We start from the raw sequence: 14,250 nt of genomic DNA, 5'->3' as shown, positions 1-14,250 counted from the left end.
TGCGGGCTATAGTTTGCCCACGGCTGACCTAACTCCTACTCAGACATAAAGGACAGAAGAGATCCACTCTCTGACATGTGTCCCAATGAACTGGAAACCACAATAGAGGTCAGTTTGAGACTGGTGGCCTCTTTGTGACTCTGAAGTGGGCTAAGTAGTTAATTCACATCCAGTGCCGATCAACCCTGATTTAACAGAAACTAAAGGGGATTCCTTTCCTGAGCTTAAGAGTGGATTTGTCAATCAATCTAAAATTCAATAATCTGAGTAGAATTGACTACATCTTCCTGTGACTTTCTTGTCCTCTGTACTTATTCTTACTTTTACTATAACAAAACTTACATATTTTATTCTTGTTGATTTAAATATAGCCTTCTCATAATAAGATGTAAGTTCCACAAAAGACCTTATTCATTTTTTATCCTCAGGCTTCTATAGTTTCCAATATAGAGCAGGTAACTATATGTAAAAACTGATAAGTGATTGATTAATTAATTAGTGTGAGAACTATTAGAAACATAAAGTTGAACAACAAAATTTCAGGTCTCAAAGAGCTTTCAACCTAATGAAGAAGGCAGATATGAAAACTAATGATAATTTACATAAAGTTAAACGCTAAATAAGGGTGCAGAAGAAATTGGTTAAGCCTAAAGTGGAAGAGGTGATAAAATATCTTTAGAGAGCCTGCTGAGAAAAGTATGATTTGGAGTTTGGTGTTTTAAGATTACGGATTATATCCACAGGTAGGTTATTTCCACAGAGATGATGGAGGTGAAATTGGAGAGCAACTGTGTTATTTATAAACTTCGGACTTTTATTATTTAAACAGCTGCACTGCTGGTAGCATTGTTTAAGGTTTTAACAGAAGTCATGTACCAGCCTGAACTCTTTTGTCTGGACATGATAGATATAAACCCAGCTAAAAGCAGTTTATTACTATGTAATATATTAGTGGATCATGCAACTAAGCTATGGGAATGGTATACCTATGCCTTGTGGAAAACAGAAATGAAGGATTACTCTCTCTTCCTCTACTTATTTTTTCATATTCTAGAATAGCTCCCTCAAAAAGTTGAAACATGGGCTTTTCAAAATGGCGGCCAAATAGGCAGATGTGTCCTGTGCCTTCTCATGGAGCAGATAGAAGGAACAACTAAATCAAATAACATCCACCTGGAATTGGCAAATTAAACACAGTTGGTGAGACTATCCATAACTGGAAAGGACAGAGGACACCTGGAGAATGGTAGGATCGGGGATCTGGGCTGGAGAGAGATGCACAACCACTGGGACGAGAAGGTCAGAAAAAATCTGCGCTGCACCAATTCTGCGTCCCTTGGGGACATTAGTAACACTCGACTCAGAGGGTCCACAGGGCTGCTGGCAGCTGGGGAATCTAAATCTAAGTCCACAGCTGTGAGAGACTGCACCCAGAAAGGCAGCCTAAAGAATTTCCCTAGCCACACAGTCCCGGGGGGAGGGGTGCGGACAGAAACTCAAAGTGATACTTTTGCTTTTATATTTCCCTTGCTTTTATTTGCTAAACCCAGTTTATAGGACATTTCAATTACAAACACTCACTGAGGCTGCAATGCAGCTGGAGGTACAGTTTTGTGAAGGCTGGGAAGAGCCTGTGGAGAGGAGCAAGACAGGGAGAAGTGACCAGGAATCTGGCACTAGGACATTCCAGACTCTCCAACCATAAGAGGCCATTTTTCTCCTGAGGAGCCAGTCATTCCCAGTAGCACCTGCAGGGCAAATAGTACAGCTGCACCCAGCCTGGAGCTTTGCAGAGGAAACAAAGAATCTGAATAGCCCCGGAAAGCCCTGGGGAACTGGATTGAGGGGCCATTTGGTCCCAGGAAATAATAAAGCATCTCCCCCCACCTAAAGCCAGTGTCAGAAATAGATGCTTGTGTAAATAAGACTGAAAACAGGCAGGCAAACAAAGCAAACAGATTGGTCCCTTCTGCCTGAAACCAAGGCTGTAGAGACAGACACAGAGGAGCTGTGGATTGCTGGGCACTTAAACATGGTGTTGACTATCTAACAGGAAACTCAGAAGTGGCAGACAGAATAGTAGAGGAGGCATTACACTAGCCCCCATGGGACATTAAACCTGGGCTGAAGCAAATGACACTGCATTTTTTATATATTAACTTTTAATTAAAAAGAAGAAAAAAATGTTTCTTTCTTTTTTAACCTTTATTTTTGTATTACTTTTCTTCTTTGTATTATTTTTCTTCATTCTATTATTATTATTTTATTTTATCTTATTTTTTAATTTTTTTCAACCCTTTTCTTTCTCACTTCTCCCCTGTTTTGCTTCTCTTGTCCCTGCTTTAATTTTTCTCTCTCCTTTATTTTTACCTCTTGTTAAAAATTGATCTTCTTTATCTGCTTTATTGATGTATTATTATTATTGTAGTCTCTGTTGGCTTACTCATATATCTAATTTCCTATCCCCTGGTCCAAGTCCATGCACCCTTTTCTCTTTCTTCGGTAGCCAAATTTTATTATGCTTTTGTTTTTCCTCTCCTCTCTTGCCCTCTTCTTCTCCTAGCTGCTTAATTAGTTTCACTCATTAAACTCAAGCCTATCTGCTGAATATATGGATAGATAAATTTTAAAAAATAATTTTATATTTTTATTTATTTATTATTTTGATTTTTACTCTTCTTCTTATCCACTCATTCTCTTCCTACCTCCTCTATGCTAAACCATGGGCATTCCCCTATTCATTCAATTCCTTTACTTTACTTTCTGGATATAAGCTCTGCCTCTACAGATTCTGTCCTCCCCCTTTTTTCCTGGGTGTTTGTTGTTTGCACTTTTTGGTTTATTTCTTTGTTTTGTGGAGTTTTCTCCCCATATATGAATATAGTTTTCCTCTCCTTTTTTCTTCTTTTTCTTTTCTCTCTCACCTTTTTTCCTTTTCTCAATATAATTTTTTCTCTTTGCACTCTCCAAATTCTCTGGTGGCAATTTTATTGGGGTTATCAGTGTCATGAGTACATTCCTGTTTTGTTCCCTTTATGTTATTTCTTCTTGAGTTGTATTTTGTGCTGTTCGGTTACATGGTAAAGAGTAAGCCACATAACCAGACACCCTGGGAGGAGACTCCATCCACAAATGGGACAATAAAACTCAAGATCCAACTATACCAAGAAAAGGCAAAATATCCCAAGTAGTGGGGGAATCCCCAGAATACACAGCCCAGAAGACCTGAGAGATTGCGCCACTGGGTCCCACAAAACATCTATATAAAACAAAAAAAATCGGGGTGACATAAAAGTTTGATCTAATACATAGAAACAGCCACAGAGGAACAACAAAAATGGGGAGACAAAAAAACAACCCCCAAATGAAAGAAAATGAGGATTCACCAGAAAAGGAAGTAAATGAAATGGAGGTGTGCAATTTGACAGAGAAAGAATTTAGAGCAATGCTTATAAGGATGCTGAAAATGATGGAAGACAAATTCAACATGTGTAAGATTCAACAGGAAGTGAATAAGAACCTATAGAAAATAAAGAATTACATAGCTGCAATAAAGAACACAATAGAAAGCATCAACAGTAGGCTAGAAGAAGCTGAGGACCGCATCACTGCACTGGGAGACAAGATAAAAAAAAAAACACCAAAACAGAGCAGCAACAGGAAAAAAAACACACGTAAAAAGCAGGAGGAGAACCTAAGGGAGCTTTGGGGTAACACGAAATAAAACAACATTCACATAATAGGGGTCCCAGGAGGAGAGGAAACAAAGAAAGGAATAGAAAACCTGTTTGAAGAAATAATGACAGAAAACTTCCCTGATATTGGGAAGAAAAAACCCACACAAGTCCAAGAAGCACACAGAATCTTAAACAAGATGAACCCCACAAGACCCACACCAAGACACATCATAATTAAATTGGCAAATACCAATGACAAAGTAAGAATCTTAAAGGATGCCAGAGAGAGACAGAAAGTTACCTATAAGGGATCTCCCATTAGACTATCAACTGATTTCTCAACAGAAACACATCAGGCATGAAGGGAATGGAATGAAATATACAAAGTGATGTAAAGCAAGGGACTGAATCCAAGAATACTATACCCAGCAAGGCTATGATTCAAAATTGAAGGTGAAAAAAGGAGCTTCACAGGCATAAAGGGCTAAGGGAGTTAATTACCACCAATTCAGCAATACAAGAAATGCTAAAGAGAGTGCTATAATAAGAAGAACTAGGAAGGGAAGAAGGAACACAGGCATAAAGAATAAAAATGGCAACAAACAAGAACCTATCAAAAATAAACTTAAATGTAAATGAATTAAATGCCCAAATCAAAAGACATGGGGTAGCTGAATGGATAAGAAAACATGACCCATATATTTGCTGTCTCCAAGAGACCCACATTTGAACAAAGGACTCACATAGGCTGATAATGAAAAGATAAAAAAGAATTTTTCAGGCAAACAGAAATGAAAAATAAAAAGCTGTTGTGCAATACTTATATATGACAAAATAGGTCTCAAAGTGAAGGCCATAACAAGAGATAAAGAACACCATTTCATAATACTAAAGGGAGCAATTCAACAAGAGGATATAACTCTGGTAAACATATATGCACTCAATACAGGAGCACCCAAATACATAAAAAAAAAAAACTTCTGGAAGATATCAAGGGAGAGACCAATGGCAATACAGTCATAGTAGGGGACTTTAATACCCCATTGACACCACTGGATAAATCCTCTAAACAAAAAATCAGCAAAGAAACATTAACCCTAAGTGACTCACTAGATCAGATGGAATTAATTGACATCTTCAGAACATTTCACCCCAAAGCCACAGAATATACATTTTTCTCAAGTGCACATGGGACATTTTCAAAGATAGACCACATATTGTGACACAGGCAAAGTCTCTTCAAATTCAAGAAGATAGAAATCATATCAAGCATCTTCTCAGATCACAATGGCATAATATCAGAAATCAACTACAATAAGAACAATAAAAAAATCAAACACCTGGAGGCTAAATAGCATGATTGGGTTACCAAAGAGATCAAAGAAGAAATAAAAAGCATGATGGCAACAAATGACAATGAAAACACAATGATCCAAAATCTTTGGTACACAGTGAAAGCAATCTTGAGAGGGAAGTTCATTGCTCTATAGGCCTACCTCAAAAAGAAAAGAAAATATGGTAATAAATTATTTAACCCTACGACTTAAAAAATTAGAGAGCAACAAAACCCAGTGTAAGCAGAAGGAAGGAAATAATAAAGATCAGAGTGGAAACAAATGACATAGAAACCAAAAAAAAAACCAACAACAAAAGATTAAAAAACAAAACCAAAAATGAAGAGCTGGTTCTCTGAAAGAATAAACAAGATTGATGAACCTCTAGCCAGGTACACCAAGAAACAAGGAGAGGACCCAAATTAAAATCAGAAATGAAAGAGGTGAAGTAACAACTGACCCCACAGGAATTCAAAGGATTATTAAAAAATACTATGAACAACTCTACTCCAATAAACTGGAAAACCTAGAGAAAATGGACATATTCTTAGAAAAATACAAGCTTCCAAAACTCAATCAGGAAGAATAAAAAAACTTAATAGACCCATAAGGACTGATGAAATTGAAGCAGTAATCAAAAATCTTCCAGCAAACAAAATCCTTGGTCCAGTCAGCTTTACAGAGGAGTTTAACCAAACATTCAAAGAAGAATTATCCTCCACAGACTATTCCAAAACATTCAAGAGGAAGGCACACTTCCAAGCTCTTTCTATAAAGCCAGCATTACCTTAATCCCAAAATCAGATAAAGACACTACAAAGAAAGAGAATTATAGACCAATAGCCCTGATGAACATTGATGCTAAAATCCTCAATAAAATTCTAGCACATCAGATCCAGCATTGCATTAGAAAGATCATAAACCATAACCAAGTGAGATTTATTCCAGGGATGCAAGGCTGGTACAATATCTGCAAATCACTAAACATGATACATCACATAAACAAATTGAGAGACAAAAATCACATAATCATATCAATTGATGCAGAAAGAGAATCTGACAAAATCCAACACACTTTCTTGATAAAAACTCTCAGTAAAGTGGAAGTAGAGGGATCACACCTCAACATAATAAAAGCCATATATGACAAACCTACAGCCAGCATCATACTAAATGGCAAAAACTAAAACCTTTTCCCCTAAGAACAGGAACAAGACAGGGATGCCCACTTTCACCACTCTTGTTTGACATAATACTGGAAGTGCTAGCCATAGAAATCAGACAAGAAGAAGAAATAAAAGGCATCCAAATTGGAGAAGAAGAAGTAAAACTGTCATTATTCGAATATGACATGATATTGTACATAGAAAACCTGAAAGACTCCATCAAAAAACTACTAGACTTAATAAATGAATTCAGGCCCTAGCCAGTTTGGCTCAATGTACAGTGGGGCCTTGACTTACGAGTTTAATTCGTTCCATGACGAAGCTCATAACTCAAATTACTTATATGTCAAATCAAAAAGTGAATGAGTGAGACACTTGATGCTGGGCTGATGTTGTGGCATTCACTGTGACGTTCCCTGTGCCAACTAACGGTGGGGTATCTGAAGCTGGCTCTTAACCCAAATTTTAGCATGCAACTCAAAGCAAAAAATCGGCCGAGAGATGGCTCGTATCTCGAAAAACTCGTTAGTCAGGACACTCGTAAGTCAAGGCCCCACTGTATAGAGCATCAACCTGGGGACTCAAAGGTCCCAGGTTTGATTCTGGTCAAGGGCAGGGGCGGGGAGGGTGGTAAGAGAGCAACCAAAGGACTTGTATGCATACATATTAGCATAACCAATGGACATGGACACTGGGGTAGTTGGGGCTTATCTTGGGGAGTGGGAGTGGCTGGGGAGGGGTCAATGGGGGAAAAAGGAAACATATGTAATACTTTAAACAATGAAAAAATTAAAATAAATAAAAATAAAAAGTTAAAACATGCCCAACTGAGACAAACTGCACAGCATTGAGAGTTACTCTCTCTGGCATCAAGTTTAAAAAAATATGGACACAAATGCCCATAGCAGCATCATCCATATAGTCATAAAGTGGAAACAACCCAAATTTCCGATCAACGGATGAATGCATGAAAAATGTGGTATAACTATACAATAGAATATTATCCTGCAATTAAAAAGAATGAAGTACTTATGCATACTATAACATTAAAGTTTGTGCCAAGTTAAAAAAGCCAATCACAAAAGACCAGATGTTGTATCACTTTATTTATGTGAAATATCCAAAATAGGAAAACCCTTAGAGACAGAAAGTAGATTAGTGATTGCCAAGGATTGGGGGTTTGAGGCAGATGGAAAGTGACTGCTGAGTGCAGGGTTTCCTTTTAGGGTGGTGAAAATATTCTAAAATTAGGTAGTGGGTTTGATCATGGGACTCTGAAAAGTAATAATGACTGTATCATGCACTTAAAAGACTGGGGGTTATGGCATATGAATTATATCTCAATCAAATTATTATAAAAATGTATAATGAAGGGCATTCTTTGACTTAGATTAATTTAAGAACTAATCTTTGCAGTCATGAAGGGAGGTGTGGAGCATGCTGATTCATTTGGTTGAGGTCAGCTAATCATCCTTGGGACAATCAACAATAGTTAGAGGAGTGAAGATATGTAGGAAGATGACCACAAAAATTCAGAGCCTCAATAACTTGAAAACAGAGAATACATTTTTTTTCAAGCAACACAAAATGCTCATTAAATTTTATATCTTAGACTGAGGAAAAAGCCTCAATAAACTCCAAAATGTAAATAATACTCTCATAACTTAGTATCTAATAAAATTGGAAATTAATAACAAAACCAGAAATAAGAAAAAAACTCCAGTGTCTTTAAATTTTAAAAGAATACAATTCTTTCTTACACTCTTGGTTAAATAAGAAATATAAAGGGAAATTCCAAAACATTCAGTAAGATTGGGGGAGGGAGAGTGGCACCAACCAGGAACCAGATCTTATGTAATATAGCTAAAGTGCAGTTCAGAAGAAAATGTATAGCCATAAAAAATATACAAGAAAGAGTGCATGTAGATGCAGACAGCTTTCATGTTTATGTCTAAGAAAAAGAACAATAAAATAAATCTCAATAAGCAAAAGTGATGAAGTTTAAAATAAAAGTAAAATTTATTGAAGTAGAAATTCCATTTCTGGCTATGTTGCAATAGCTGGTATCAGATTAAGTCCTCTCACCCCACTACCAACTATAGGTGAAAATGTGGCAGCTGACCTTGACCTGCACCCCCAGAGGCCCCAGAGCCAGCAGACCTGGTGGACAGCTTCAGACCACATCGAAGAACCACCCAACAACCTCCACAAATGATACAGTCCAGGGGAAAACTCAGTAGGCACCAGAGCCCCACTGAAGTAAGTCCTGCTTCTTGGGGATGGCGCCTGCTTAGCTGATCCTTCATGGTGGTTGGTGGTCACATTCAGTCCTTGTAGCCAATCGGCTAGGGGGTAAATCTCTCCCATTGATGTGCCAACAGCAATCAAGGATCAACTACAACAGGAGAGTATACACAGCCCACATGGGGCACGAACCTGGAGTGCCCAGCTTGGGTGAGAGGGGAGGCTGTGTGTGACACTGGACCCTATAGGACACCTACTGCATAGGCCACTCTACCAAGCCTGGGAGAAGTAGAAGCTCTACCTAATACATAGAAACAAACACAGGGAGGCTGCCAAAATGAGGAGACAAACATGCCCCAAGTGAGAGAATAGAACAAGCTCCAGATGAAGAATTAAACAAAATGGAGATAAGCCATCTAACTAGACACCAATCAAAGTGTAATATGCTAATGATATGTTAAGGCCGCTCAACTGCTCCTTATGATGTGCACTGACCACCAGGGGGCAGACGCTCCCACAGGTAGGTTAGCTTGCTGCTGGGGTCTGGCTGATTGGGACTGAGATAGACAGGCCGGACACACCCTGGAGCCCTCTAGTGGTCCCTCTCTGACTGGCTAACCTCCCGCATCCCTCGCCGGCTCCAATCGTGCACCAGTGAAGTCCCTTGGCCTGGTCTGCACCCTCTCACAGTTCGGGACCCCTCGGGGGATGTCAGAGAGCGGGTTTTGGCCCCATCCCGCAGGCCAGGTTGAGGGACCCCACTGGTGCACAAATTCGAGGCATGCACATAACTGAGAGAATTGTGCATTTCATTGCACCTTATTTTCTTTCCCAGATTATACAATAACATCTTCATATATTTTCTATTGAAAACTAACTTCAAATTAAAAAAAGAAATTTTTTGTGAATATGTTATAAATAAATGACTCTTTGAAAAAGATATATAAATAATGGATCAGCTCTTAGATATTGCTGCCATGTACTATTAATTAAAAAATAAAGATCAGATCTACATTGAAAAATACATCTTGGGATCTAGGCTGTAATGTGTCTAACAGGGAGACTAAATTTTATGGGAATGAAGTGGCCTTTCTCACATTCATGATGGCTCAAGGCCTTTGAACAGTCTATTCCTCTTCAATATTATACATACTTCTTTACAGATCAGTCTCAAAACTCACCTTTTCTGTTCATAGTTAACTCATTTTTTCACATCCCTGGAATAAATATCACCCAAATTTGTTCACTGTGCACTCACTAATACCATCGACAGCATTAGTGAACATAGGCAGCATTCTCACTGTGATTATTGCTGCCCTCATTACCCTGAGCCTGGTGGTGTGCCATGTTCTCTATACGTCTCCAGTATAAGCATGAATAAACTATTATGTTTGGCACATCTGAAACATTCTGGAATATTCTAACTAGTTCTATAAACTCCAAGGGATTACCAAAGGAAAATAAACATAACCAATAGAAATCAGCCTTAACAAGGCCTGGTGGAGAGACTAGCAAGATTTAATTTGCCTCCAAGACTCACATGCCTTTTTTTATTCTATATAATTTCTGAAAAGCACTCTATCCCCAACTTCTTAGCAGAAATTCACCAAACTAAATCTATCTCGTTTACCTTTTATATCTCAGTTGTTATTGTCTATTTCTTTTTCACATCTCATGAGGCTGAGCTCTGCTTACATTCAGGAGATTGACTTACTATTTTCTGCAGCACATTTTAATTGACTTCAAGTTCCTGTTTGATTTTTGGTATGCAAAATACTCTGGAAAGAAAATCTTGACAACAGAGTCTTATTTTTTATTTGCTTACATTATTAATGATAGAAAGAAATAACATGTTTGGCAAAACAGAAACCAACTCATAGATACAGAGAAGAAAGTTGTGGTCACCAGATGGGAGGGGATGTTGGGGGCATGGGTGAAAAAAGTGAAGAGATTAAGAAGAACAAATTGCCAGTAATAAACTCAGTAAAGGGGATGTAAAGTACAGCTTAGGGAATATAGTCAATAACATATCCTATCTAATAAAAGAGAAACATGGTAATTAGCCATAACTTTGCTACCCTTCCCATTGGCTAATCAGGGCGATATGCAAATTAACTGCAAACCAAGATGGCGGCCGGCAGCCAGGCAACTGACGTGAACAGGAGGCTTGCTTGCTCCAGTGACCGAGGAAGCCAAGGTTCCCCGCCTGCCGCTGCTGGGCTCTGTGCTGCTCTCTAAGAAACATTGTTGCAAATAAAGAAGCTAAACAAAACCCAGAAACCTGCTTTCAGCCAGCTGGGATCTCAGAGCTGGAGTCGCAACAAAGTTTCAAATACAGAAGGTAAACAAAGCCCAGAAACCTGCTTTCAGCAGCCGAGGTCTCACAGCTAAAGCCGACTCTCAGCTCCAGTGACAGCCATAGAAGGTAAATAAATCCCAGAATAAAAAAAAAAAAAAAAGGAAAAAAGGAGAGGTTGGGAGCTTCAGTCACCCGCCAGCCTGAAAACGGCTCTCAGCCCCTCACCCAGACTGACCAGGCACCCCAGTGAGGACCCCCACCCTGAAGGGGGTGTGACCAGCTGCAAACAGCCATCATTCCCTCATCCAGGCTGGACAGGCACCCCAGTGTGGACCCCCACCCTGAAGGGGGTGTGACCAGCTGCAAACAGCCATCATCCCCTCACCCAGGCTGGCCAGGCACCAAGCAGGTCCCCCACCCTGATCCAGGACACCCTTCAGGGCAAACCAGCCGGCCCCCACCTGTGCACCAGGCCTCTATCCTATATAGTAAAAGGGTAATATGCCTCCCAGCACCGGAATCAGTCGAGCAGCGAGGCCTCCCAGCACCGGGATCAGCGGAGCCGCGAGGCCTCCCAGCACCGGGATCAGCGGAGCAGCAAGGCCTCACTGCCCCTGTGGCAAGCGGAGCCATGAGGCCTCCCAGCACTGGGATCAGCGGAGCCTCGTGGCCTCCTGGCCCCTGGAATAGCATGACAGGGGGCAGCACCCAAACCCCCTGATCGCCCTGTGGTTCTGTGTGTGACAGGGGGCGGGGCCACAACCTCCTTATCCGCCCTGATCTTTTCGTGAAAGGGGAAGGTGCCCCAACCCCCTGATTGGCCCTGCTCTGTGCCTGATAGGGGGGAGCCCACCAACCCCCTGATCGGCCCTGCTCTGTGTGTGACATGGTGTGGAGCCCCAACCCCCCCATGGACCCTGCTCTGTGTGTGACGGGGTGGAGCCACAACCTCCCCATCGGCCCTGCCCTGAGTGTGACAGGGGGGAGTGCCCCAACCCCCTGATCAGCCCTGCTCTGTGGGTGACAGGGGGAGGCCCCCCAACCTCCCCATAGACCCTGCCTTGAGTGTGATGGGGGCGGGACCCCAAGCCCCCAATCAGCCCTACCCTGAGCATGACTGAGGGTGGCATCGCAACCTCCCAATCCACCCTGCTCTGTGCATGACAGGGGACAGCGCCCCAACTCCCCAATCGGCCCTGCTCTGAGCCCGACCAGGAGCTGTGGGGCAGGCACCTAGGTATTGGGCCTGCCCTCTGCCACCCGGGAGCAGGCCTAAGCCAGCAGGTCGTTATCTCCTGAGGGGTCCCAGACTGTGAGAGGGCACAAGTGGGGCTGAGGGACCCCCCCCCCACCAGTGCACAAATTTTTGTGCACTGGGCCTCTAGTATATATATAATATATATATATATATATATATATATATATATATATGCCTAATATGCAAATTGTCCCCTCAGGAGTTCAACTGGGAGACCAGAAGTTTGATCACTTGCTATGACATGCACTGACCACCAGGGGGTGGTGCAGAACAAAGGAAGGCCCAGGCTGGCAGTCGGCAGCCAGGGAAGGAAGGCCCTGGCCAGCAGCCAGAAGGAAGGCCCCAGATGGCAGCCAGAAGGTCCCAATCAGCCCTGATCGCTGGCCAGTCCTAGGGACCCGACCTATGTACAAATTTTGTGCACCAGGCCTCTAGTATTATAATAGCTTTGTATGTTGTCAGATGGGTACTAGACTTATTGGGGTGATCACTTTGTAAGTTATATACGTAACTGTCTAATCACCATGTTGTACACCTGAAAATAATATAATATTTTATGTAAATTGTAATTGTAAATTTTAAAAATTGTATTTAATTAAAAATGTTTTGCCACAGATCAAGATTAATATTTGATGTCACACAAAGAATTAGTTTGCCAAATCAGACTTATATGAATCAGAGATGCTACCGAGTATTTATACATTCTAGTATATACTGGACTGTTTTCTTCCCTTCCTTATGCCCTTATTATATAACAAAAGGTTATTAATAGTAGTTAACATTATATCACAGTATTAAATTATGGGATATTGAGAAGAAGAAACACCACCCAAGGACTACATTCTCTCCTGGGGAATAGTGTGTTTTTGTTTGTAACAGGATAGTTTTTCCTGTTAGATAGGAGTATGATTTTGTTACCTTTTTTATTTGGAGATTTTATTGGTTTGAGGGTATATGTATGGGTGCCAAATTGACAAGGAATAGACTGTAGTAGTTTTATGTACCAACTTAGGTAGGCTATAGGAGCCAGTTATTTAACCAAACACTAGTGTGTGTATTGCTGGGAAGATGTTCTACAGATGTGGTTAACACCTACAATCAGTTGATGTTAAGTAAAGAAAATTACCCTCAGCAATGTCTCTGGGGCTCCTCTAATCAGTTGACAGGCTTTGCAGGCAAAAAAACCCCCTGAGGTTTCCCAGAGAAGAAATCTGCCTCAAAACTGCAGTGTCAACTCCTGCTTGAGAGCGCCTATTGCTGGCCTGCCCTACAGATTCCAGACTTGCCAACTCCTGCAATTGCAGGAGTCAATTCCTTGCAATAACGAGTCTCTCTTTGTGTCTGACCCTGTCTCTCTTGCCTTCTGTAATGTACACATGTAAAACTGACTGAAAATCATGATTAGTGATCACAATGCACTTTGCCACTAGAAATGAAAATCAACTGCCTACAAGAAGATCCAGAAAAATGCCATTCTTGGCCTGTTGTCCTGATTTGCCACCTGCCTTAGCAGTCCATTCTCTGTCATCTGTGCGCAGGGCCACAGACACTCTATAAATGGTTTCCTGTGGAGAAGCTTCAGGAAATCTCTCCTACCACAAAGTCATGTTTGCCCCTTTCATGTCAGCTGCTCCAATTTTCTCATCTCAATTGCAAACTCTGCTCTTTGCTTCTCTACTTGACTCTTTGCCTGTCTTTCTTGGAAAGGGGTTTTTGCTTCAATTCCCCTTTATCTCACAGCCTGAGATGTAAGTTAATCCCGTTACTTCTCTAATTCCATCCACACAAAGCAAAAGCGGTTGCCCCTTCTGCATGGAGGCTTCTCTCTGGGGTGTCCAGGAATATTCTTTCCCAGTCAAATTAGTGCCTCTCCTCCTATGTCCCTTAGCAAAGAATGACATCGAAAATAAAACACAACAGGACAATAAATAACACTGAAAATTTTATTGCTACATTAAGCACATTAAATTACATATTGTTTAATTTTTGAAAATTATTTTTCATTTATTTAATTATATACTTGAAATAATGAGTAAAATGTGGTACCTGACTAAAAACAGCCTACAATATCCTTTTTAGAGAAAGATTAGAAATTGGTTACATGAATTAGGTTTCCTTTTAATGGTGGAGCTAGGTGAGCAAGGAAATGTGATACAACATCAGAAGACCAATAGGGAAGTTCTACACATAGTGGTATTGAAGCATAGTAGAACTCCACTTCTATATAACAGGTGATACTGCAACCAGACCTGGAAAGATGATCAGGAATTTT

This window comes from Myotis myotis, unplaced genomic scaffold, assembly GCF_014108235.1.
Source record: "Myotis myotis isolate mMyoMyo1 unplaced genomic scaffold, mMyoMyo1.p scaffold_m19_p_1, whole genome shotgun sequence".
In the NCBI taxonomy this organism is placed as follows: Eukaryota; Metazoa; Chordata; class Mammalia; order Chiroptera; family Vespertilionidae; genus Myotis; species Myotis myotis.
This window is presented reverse-complemented; position numbering follows the sequence as displayed.